At 34.3% G+C, this 10552-nt stretch overlaps 1 long non-coding RNA gene across 1 annotated transcript; it reads left to right on the forward strand.

The window, feature by feature from the left end:
• Window positions 1-3075: 3075 nt before the first annotated feature.
• LOC136826436 (uncharacterized) lies at window positions 3076-8615 on the forward strand. Its single transcript, XR_010849605.1, has 3 exons — window positions 3076-3190; window positions 5029-5157; window positions 8503-8615. It is a non-coding gene; the product is annotated as an uncharacterized lncRNA (long non-coding RNA).
• The last annotated feature ends 1937 nt before the right edge of the window (window positions 8616-10552 follow it).

A 10552-nucleotide genomic window follows, 5' to 3' on the forward strand; every position in this document is an offset into this window, starting at 1 on the left:
TTTTTTATTTGTAACTGCTTACACGTACTGGCATAATTCATCCATACACTATGTGTTCTTGTTCACCGTTCATACACATACACACACACACAAACGCACACGCATCCATGCTAGCGAAGCAAGGACTGCCTGGTCGACATTTTTAAAAATGAAGAGTATACAATTTAACGGAGAAATGATCAATCAGTTCCCTTGCTTCATATCCATGGCCATTAATCTCCCCTCGTTGTCTCTTCTCTACTTCAGAGAACGATTTCAAGTAAACTACCGTTACACAACAGGCGTGATAAATAGAAAGAGAAAGAGTTGTATGCTGTTTTCAAACTGAAAGCATAGCAAGCCCAGTATTTTTCATAAGATTGCGCTCTATATCAAACTATTAAATGTTTTGCTTTTCCAACAAATAAAAAATATATACAGAAATAAAAGCGTCCCCATTTCAAAAAATATTTATATCCCTGCAATTCAATTAGTATTCAATATTCAACAAAAATAATACGGCGGAAACTTCTGTAATAAAATGCTGTACTGTCATTCTAGTGTTCAAATTTGACATTTATCATTACTTAATCCGAAGAATTATTGTCGAGCATTGTTTTACTGTTGCTGTTGACATTTTCAACGTTACGACAGATAAATCTCTTAAGTCTTATTGTTGCAGTAAGTGATTCAAATTGACAATTATTGTCAAACCTTTACCATGCTAAATTATTTCATGGGAGCCTAAAACATTTGAACTTATGCAGCATGCGGCAAAATAATTCAGAATATTTGTTTGATTTTTACATTAAACTTTAAATCAAGAGATGGGGCACTGATTAAAAGGGTTTGAAAAATTTTGCAAAGCGAGCCCAAACATGATGACCCTTTAGTGCAAACACTTCCATAACATTACCCGTTTCATACACGTGCGTAATATATATATATATATATATATATATATATATATATATATATATATATATATATATATATATATATATATATGTGTGTGTGTGTGTGTGTGTGTGTGTGTGTGTGTGTGTGTGTGCAGTTTTGTCATTTGAATGGGGGACATTTTTATATTCTCAGATATTAATTTAATATACAAAGGTATAATTTATATACGTTGGATATAACATACACTCAAGGGAAATTATAACTGATAAGGACTATATATGTCAAAAATTAAAATCTGGGACTTTGTTGAGGTGTGCAGTTTTGTCATTTAGACAGGGGACATTTTGATTTCTCAGAGCTATAAATATATACACAGGAAATTATAACTGATAAGGACACACAAATTAAAATCTGGGACTTTGGTTGATATAGACAGTCGACTTGTTTATATATAAAAATATATATATATATATATACATACACATATATATATATATATATATATATATATATATATATATATATATATATATATATATATATATAAAGTGTTTATGTGCATTTGTGTATGCGCGTGTGTATGTACAATGACTTGCGTCACCAGCGAAAGAGCACGGGTTCCGTTTACTGCTGAATACTGTAATGACTCTGTCAACTTAAGCATTTGATTATTCAGTACATGGTAAGTATATTAGGATGGAGAAAGGAGTAGGGCTTGCAGTCTCATCACAAAGGAATTGGCGACTGGAGTCACGTGCCCTAGAGAAGATTAACGGATGCATACATGTTTCTACTTTATAGGTTAGGAAAATATCTTGTTTTATTCTCTTCTCATATAACGTTAGGCATCATAAAAGGCAATGTAAACTAACTGAAATTTCTAAATTCTCCCCACTTTCAAATTTGATATTATCCTTCTAGATTAAATTATTTTCCGCTTGTGAAAATTATAGTTTACTGTAGTCTTAATGTGTTATGTAACTGAGAGGTTTCTATGAGTATTTTCGTCCACGAACAAGAGGGTTTTCCCTAATGTTTCTGTTTATTTCTTTTTATATCTTTAGTTTCTCTGTCACAAGCTCCTATTCTAACATGATACAGGGGACGCCGTCAGAGCTGTACACGTGTAATAATGCTAATATATAAAATTTGGAGTAGTAATACTATGCACAATATTTTAAGAGATTTAACGACCTCAATTACCATCGATAAGTTCCGTAAACGTTCATAGCTCACTATACCTTTTGACTGATGCGATCAACAAAATGCAGTACGGTGTAAGGCCCTGTCCACACTATCGGGCATGCCCGTCGGGCACTTCCAGCTGTTTATATTTTCTCTCGCTTCTGAAACAGTGTTACCAGACAATCGCATCGTGCTGGGTTCATACTCGGTCGGTCAGTATAGTGGAACGGCTATGGGAACAGTGTTTGCCCGTCGGGCACTTCCAGCTGTTTATATTTTCTCTCGCTTCTGAAGCAGTGTTACCAGACAATCGCATCGTTCTGGCTCCGTACCCGGTCGGTCAGTATAGTGAAACGGTTATGGGAACAATCGTTTGTTCTGGCTGTGGCCACTAGTGTGACAGGGTTAGAGAACGCTTTCTCTGTCAGTAGCTGTATTTAAAGGGCAGAAATGTTGGTCACTTTCACAATTGCTGTTAAAAGTGAGTGTCACCTACTGTCCCCCCGCTTGTTAAAAACTAACTGGGTAATGAGATCGTTTTGCTCTTCTGTCGCGCGGAAATCGACTTCAAGTCTAGTGGCAAGTAGTTTTTCAAAACATTCGGACTTTTCAGCGCGTTCTTTTGTGTGCGTGTGTGCAGGGAAAGGATAGACATTTCATCAGATTTTCCGAACCGATAAGGTTGCAATTTTGTTTTTAATGTTTAATTAGTTTTCTATGTTTTATTGTTGCTGTTAAATTTTTGAAGCCTTTAGTATTTGCTTCAGAATGTTTAAATACCATACGTAAGCTATCCGTTGTTTTCTCATAACACGATATGTGTGTAACTTGACTATTGCTTTTCTGTTATTTCAAATGTTCCTGTTATGATTGCCGGTAAATGGCTTGACTGTGCTTGTTATTCTCAACGTTATCCTTTACGCATTTTCAAATGTTGACCCGTGGTAGTAATTAAAAACTGAATAAAACCTTGATTGAATGAGTATCCTTACTAAAAGGCAATGGTTTTTCAGGAAGTGCCGATCGCTGAACTATGCTTGCCGAGATGGCCGACTCATTTCCGTTAGAACCTAGTGCTCCTTCCTTATTGATGATGCTTTGCAAGAAAACGCCTGAGGATTTGTAGGTTGGTGGGATCATGTTTCCTTTACTCAAACTTTCACCTTTTGCCTCCACGCCTTTCAGGGGCGGTTCCTCTGAAGGGTGTTGGGGACCCGTATGGACTTGCCTTAACAAGCCGCGAGGCTTACTATGCAGTTCATGGGGGTTCAAACCAAACTTACTAATCAAATTCTTGCTTTTTGGGTGTGATATTAGGTCCCTTAGTCAAACTGTTCAGTAGGTAATGTACTGTACGTAGCTATAATACGAGAGCGTCAATTGTAAGGTTGCGTTGTTTGAGGTTCATGAAATTAGTAACATTGAATTGTAAGTATCATAATGACTATTTAAATTTCCAGTATTTGATATTAAGGTTCATTGGCCAATAACTGTAGGATACGCGTTGCAGAATAGTAAGTGCATAATCATCGACGTAAAAATGATAGTAATGAGGTAGTGACCAGGACTTTAATCATGATAGGTGTCCGTGTTAGACATTTCGTAGTTGGGGAGCACCGTGCAAGGAAAACTATTCCAGAAATTCCAGAAAATTTATATTTCGAGTGTTTCAAGGGGAGGAATGAATCTTTAAAGCATATAGTGTATGTCTCTGACGTTGCAAACCAGTTAATTGCAGTTCTTATAGTTATAATTTTCCGAGGAATTACTCCTAGCTTAATCGGGAATCTTATTTTGTAACAATGTAACAAAGTGATTGCAATCTTCCAGGTATCTCGTATTCTAATAACGTGGTGTTTGGTAACAGGAATGCTGTTAGACTATGTAGATGGCTTACTTCAGCAATATTAGTTTTTAGAACTATAGTTTTCTTGGTCTCTTAATCTTTGAGGATCTTAGTTAATAGTATTAACTAAGATTAACTAGTGAATACACTTCATGTCTTTATATAGTTCTCTGAAATTTATTGAGTGGTGTAGTTCTATTTAGAATAAGCGCTCCATTATTCATGGACTTTTTTTCCCCGCATGCGCGAACACCAACCTTCAATTTTTATTCACCTAAGAGTAAATTGACATTTAAGATTTGAATTAATAATTAAGTTTACATCCGCTTTTTCAGTGGGCTTGTATATATGAAGGCTTCTGAATTTGATTTAATATTCACTTGACGACTATTTTAAGTTTATTGTGATGGCTGACCAAAGGAGCCTTCAGAGTTGAATTTCTAGTTATGAAAAGAGTAATGGTGGTTATTTTTTCGGTTAATTCCTACGTATAAGGAGAGTAACCACTGACTGATCATAGCATAGAAATCTTTTTCCCAATTACTTTTTAGTGGAAAAGATTAACGTTAGGCAAATTGTAACTTGAGAGCATGTTGAGTTAATTAATAGGTGGAGCAATAATTGCCAATTTTTCAGTTATTTGCTCAATGAACTGAAAATAGCGATATTTTTGCATGGGTTTAAATAGAACACGATTTTTTTTAGTGTAGACATAACTTTTACGTGTTATATAGTGTTTACTATTATTAGCATTATGCATAAATTTCTGTAAAGTAACAAATTGCAGTTCTGGGAAAATTTTGATTTAGTGGTTCTTAAATGGAACCTTCTTTCCCCGGATAAGTCTTTAAATTCCTGAAAGAGTATTGTAATTGTTGCTATTAACTTGTACATAATCACTTGCAAATAAGCTGTACTTTAATCACTCATTCATAGTTAGTTTTGCTTTATCTGTTATTGACATAAGTCTGTTTCGTACGCTAGTGTATTTGTTGAGAAATAATAATTTTAATTTCCTTGGAATTTTTTCTATATAAAAATGTTTATGTACTTGCGGATGTTAAATCCTAAGCGAAATCTCTAAAAGAAGTTTTCTATTTGCTTTTTTAAATTTACAGGTTTACTTCAGTGGGGCTAAAATTGAAGAAATGGGTGTTGGCGTACAGGAGGCCCAAGCTATACATATGCAGTAGATGAAATTGCCAAATTGATAGTTTCAGGCGCTCCAGTAAGAGAATTTCTTCACAGTAAGTGTCATCAAGTACTTTTATAAAGTTTTGACAATATTAGGCGGCTTTCTTGACAAACAGTTGCTAGTTAATTATTAAGATTTCATTTATTCCACTTGACCCTTCTTTCCACATAAGTTTGGTAAAATCTGGTTATTGTATCTCTAGCTTTTCTCTCCTGTATTTAAAACTGGTTTGGAATGTTATGAAATAGTATCCTTTTTAAGTCTAGAAAACCAACTTCTTTGATACGGCAAACTTATTAAAAAAAATTCGGACCGCCTGATCCATATCGTGAAATCCGCTGCAAAAATATTCGGAGAATCGTACTGCTTGTTCCATATTGTCACATCTGCACTATCATACAGTCTTAAGAGCTGGATACTGGACAGCTCTAAAACCTACATTAGAGGTGCATCTGGCTCGGATAACATCAGATATCTTAAAAAGTTTTGTTAAAACATTCATTGGCTTACTTAGGAATAAGGGATCTTCAAGTATTTTGGACAACCAGTCTCGATACTTTGCTGATTAGTAATACTTGTTTCAACCGTTTTTCTATCTCTTGATATTAATGGAAAGAAAAAATACTTTTTACCTTATCAAATGGAAATAAACAGATGAATCACTATAACATGCTTGTGTTATCTAGCAGATCAAAAGCTTTAGTATTGGAGACAAGACAGAACGCCTTAGTTTAGAATGTTACTAGATAAGGAATACATTTAATACTGATTTAAGAGGAGAATCTGCTTTGTTATGAAGTGACGTCCATACCTTCTTTGATTAATGTAAAATTTAATTGCATATCCAGTTTTTGACAGTGAATTATACGTAAATTTCTGGTTTGGCAATAAAGATGAGTAGCTGGTTTCCATATGCACCATGTGGTTCTTCATTGGAGTCTTTTCCCAAACAAGGACATTGTTTTTCGAAAGTGGGCCCTCAGTTTTGTATTTGGTTCCATCTGCAACTCTCCAAAAATTGATTAGTGGTAATATTTCATTAGATCCAAGATGTAAACTTTTGAGAGTATTTAAGTAATAAGTGACTTTGCAAATACTTTGAACGCAGCTACAGAAAACATTTGTAAGGTTAGAGCCCTATTAGATGCTTATGTTTTCTGAAATTGGGTAATAAATGGTTCGTAATTAATCATCTCTGGAGTGAAGGCGAGTGTACAGCGTAAATGGTAAATCCCCCGTAGAGGGGTAGTGTTGTCAGTGCACCTCACGTGGTGCTCTGTAGGTGTTACTTAAGGGTCTTTGTAGCGTCCCTTCGGACCCTAGCCGTAACCTCCCATTTCTTTTACTGTACCTCCATTCATATTCTTTTCTTCCATCTGACTTTCCATCCCCTCTAAAAAGTGATTCATAGTGCATCTACGAGGTTTTCCTTCTGTTACACCTTAAAAACCTTACTGTCAATTTCCCTTTCAGCGGTTGAGTGACATGATAGGTCCCAGCGCTTGGCGTTCGTCCTAAATTTTATTGCATTCTAAATGGTGAATTGTGCTAATTAGGCGTCTAGTTCAAAAACAACACCGACTTAGTAGTAAAGTAGTTTGCAGAGATATGTAACACGGCCAGATTTTGCTTCAAAAAGAAAGTTGGTTATTAACCACAATCATGTAAAGTCAATAGCAGTTGGACTATTCTAACATTTCCGGATTTTGAGAGCTGTATTTTCCTGAAGTTTTTACTCAAGGCTTGTAAATAAATCTATTGATTCGTGTTCTGATATATGTCATGTTTGATATCCTAAACAAAATATTATTTTAAGGTTTTGCTAGTGTATTAAAAATTTTCTTAGAATTCTAGGTAATAATAAGTCATTTCACATTTAGAAACCTACGTAATCTACTTTTGGCTTGGGTAGCTGGTTAAACTCACGTTTTACATTGAGATATTGTAAGTAAAATTACCCTAATAGGCAGTTTCTATTATTGCACTCCTTCAGGCCGGTTAAACTGGAAAAGGTTGATAATCCTAAGTGCATTCTGGAAGGCTGAATATATAAGACGAACTAATAAATTAATGGGCGTGAAATGCAAACGTGGATGGATTAAGAGAAATAGAATTTTCGAAATTACTGTTATAATTACTTTGAAAGCTTGATTCTTGAGCTGATTACGGACCCAAATATTTATGGTACTGGTAACTATATTCTTTTTATTATTGGTTTGTGGACACCATTAAGGTAAGAAACAGTGTATCCAGATCAGATCAGACTTTTTTTTAATAGTACATTTCAAAAAACCCTGTTGCTTGGGTGTCCTTTTGAGGAACGTTTTACTACTGGGATTTTTGTAGTAAGAGTTGAAATAATGTTCATATTATTTGAATGTCCTGTTTCTCAGGAGGTAGTTTGGGGAATTGTGTATTTATTTATTTTTCATACTTAAGAGGGTTAAATAAAATATCCATTCGTCAGTTTATTTTACATGAATGATAAAGTTAATAGAAATCCGGATATACAACATATTCAGTTCACTATTTTAGGCCCGGTTGATGGACAACAGAATTATTATAATACATTGTCATTTTATATTACCCCTGAGCAACGTGTTCCATACAAATCACCCTTCCTCGTAATTGTCAGTGCACCCAAGACTCTATATTGATGGTAGATAGAACTATTTTGTTTCCAGAAGCTTCTTTCTTTTCCTAAAGCAAACGAATCCAGGTTACTTGTAGGTCAAATCTGATGAGATCACAGCCCCTCTCTTAATCAGTTTTCCTGTTTCAGTTTATATCCTTGGAGATAAAACAAGAGTAAATGCTAATACTACTGTCGTTATCGTTGCTATTGTCTTGGTTATTCATTGTAGTAAGAGAAGCTAAAGAACAGCATGAAATGATTCTCTCCTCGCTAATAAATTTAGTATCATTAATATTGACTATTAGCAACTGCGGTACGTCATGTAATTAACAGATTGGGTAAATATTTTAACTATCTAAATGACTGAAGGATTGCACAGAGATCAGCCAAACTGCAGCGCTAAATAATGAATTAATAAAACTTTCTTTGAAAATGTTTTGTTTTTAAGGAGATGCAAAACTGACGTTCATAATTTTAGACATTGTTTAGGGATATGCAAACTAGTGGGTCACTTGAACAATGTAATAATGAAAAGAAGGTAAGGATTATCAGTTCTTAGACGACTGAATTTTAATCATAATTATAGCCAAAAAGGTAGGGTCTAAAATTCTTATAGTTGTTGAGAATATAGGATGAGACAGTGGTCATATGGGCAGTCACAAATACACATTTACTTAGTTTGGTACACGATTTTTTCACAATACGGAAATATTAGCTTTTCCAGCATATTTCTATAACCACATTAAAATTCTCTTTCGGCAGGGCTCTACCAATATGCCTTCTCATCAGTCGTCACCCCATGAAATGCCCCACTGATCCCCCAAAACACGAACTTGCATGGTTTCCAGATCATGGGCTCACGAATCAAATACAAGGTAAGACCTCAGAATGTATGTTAATTTTGTCTCTTTTTGTATATCATTGTTACCTTGTGGGTAGCGCCAGGTTCCGTGTGTATACAACCATTTTGTGTAAATCTAGGTGCTTATTTTATAGAAACTAAAATATATGCTTACATGCACACGCACACGGACACACACTCACACATGATATCCTTCAGATATTTATCTTAAGGTAGTGCATTCATTTATCTGTCAATCTATTATCTATATCTATCTGTCTATCTATCTATCTATATATATATATATATATATATATATATATATATATATATATATATATATATATATATATATATATATGTATAAGTAATCCTCCATTATCAGAATTACTAGAGCTTTGACTTGCCATACACACATATACATATATGTGTGTGTTTGTGTATGGCAAGCCCAAAGCTCTATTAATTCGGATAATTGGAAGATTACTTATATAGATAGATAGATAGATAGATAGATAGATAGATTATATGTATATATATATATATATATATATATATATATATATATATATATATATATATATATATAATAACTATTCCATCACCAAATAAGGTAACAGACCTTTAATCCTAAAGCGACAAAAGCATCATAGGAATTGTTCATCTCACTGCTTTGGTATGATAAAAGAACTTTTGATGTAGTTTAATATAAGGAAAGCTTCCCGGCGGAAATTTCTGCTGCATATTTGAAACTTGAAAGAGTTTAAAGCCTTTCGGAATGCTGAAATGAAAAGTTCAAGAGAAGGGTTATCCGTAATTCACTAGTAAAGAAAATATAATTCTGAAAATATAGTTCTCTTCACCGGATGGTCTAAGCTGAACGTTCCATGAACATAATATCCTTTTTATATTAGCAAAGGGTCTTACCTCGATGTATTTATACATTTTCCGGTAAATCCTGTAGTCTTGATATTAGAGAACAACATATATATCATGGAAAATTTGTTGCTGTAACTAATCCAGATGTAATATCTTAACTTTTCGGATATATTTTTAAAATAATAAAAGCGTAAAGTACATTTGAGTGCAACCATTCTAGGTTTACTTTCATAAAATGAGAGAGTAATGAAAACGTAGCTTATGATTCCAATTTACATCGTCGGCATTGCATGAGAATAATTTTAAGTTTTTGATCTGCGCTGTACAAATTTTCGAAGCCATGTAGTAAAGTAGCACATTTGTTTAACGATAGACACTGAGTAAGCAAAATTAATATAATTTCGTTGTCACAATTACAATATTGCTGCTGATTTGAAACGGAAGTTAGACTTCCCTGTGATGAAAATAGCAGTCACCCACTCACAGTGAAAATGATTCCCACTGGAAATGACAGAATAAGGGCTCACACAATTCATCCAGAAATTAATGACTGACATTTAACACACTAACTGCTTGACATCCACAGCGTCATTAATCATGGATTTGTCATAATAGAGTCACATTAATATCAGAAACCGACCGCCATCGATTATGGACTTCCTGTTCTCGTCCCTGTAATTGCCAGGCATATAAACACGTGCGGACAAATAGACCCGGGGTAAAATTAGTTCATATTTTTTTTTATAGACACATTCCGCTCTGCATAAGTGGCCACTTTATGGTTGTTCTTCTGTTACCCCATAATAAATCATGAGGTTACACTTTCACATTGGTTGTGATAACAGTCACTTTGAAATGAGAAAGGAAACAGTAGGTTTTCTTTATTACTACAGATTTCAACGGCCATCGTTGCTTTCCTCTCGAAATGCAAAGCAATAACGAGCTCTGGGATATAACCCATCCAATATCTGATGAACAAGAGTTAGGGATACAATATAATTATTGAGTCAGCCAGAATTCGAGCTTGGTATCCTTTTTCATTGTATGCCCTACCATTCATTGCACACATATTTTCTGAACTTTATTTTGTAT

The sequence above is a fragment of the Macrobrachium rosenbergii genome, chromosome 41 (genome assembly GCF_040412425.1).
Source record: "Macrobrachium rosenbergii isolate ZJJX-2024 chromosome 41, ASM4041242v1, whole genome shotgun sequence".
Classification (NCBI taxonomy): Eukaryota; Metazoa; Arthropoda; class Malacostraca; order Decapoda; family Palaemonidae; genus Macrobrachium; species Macrobrachium rosenbergii.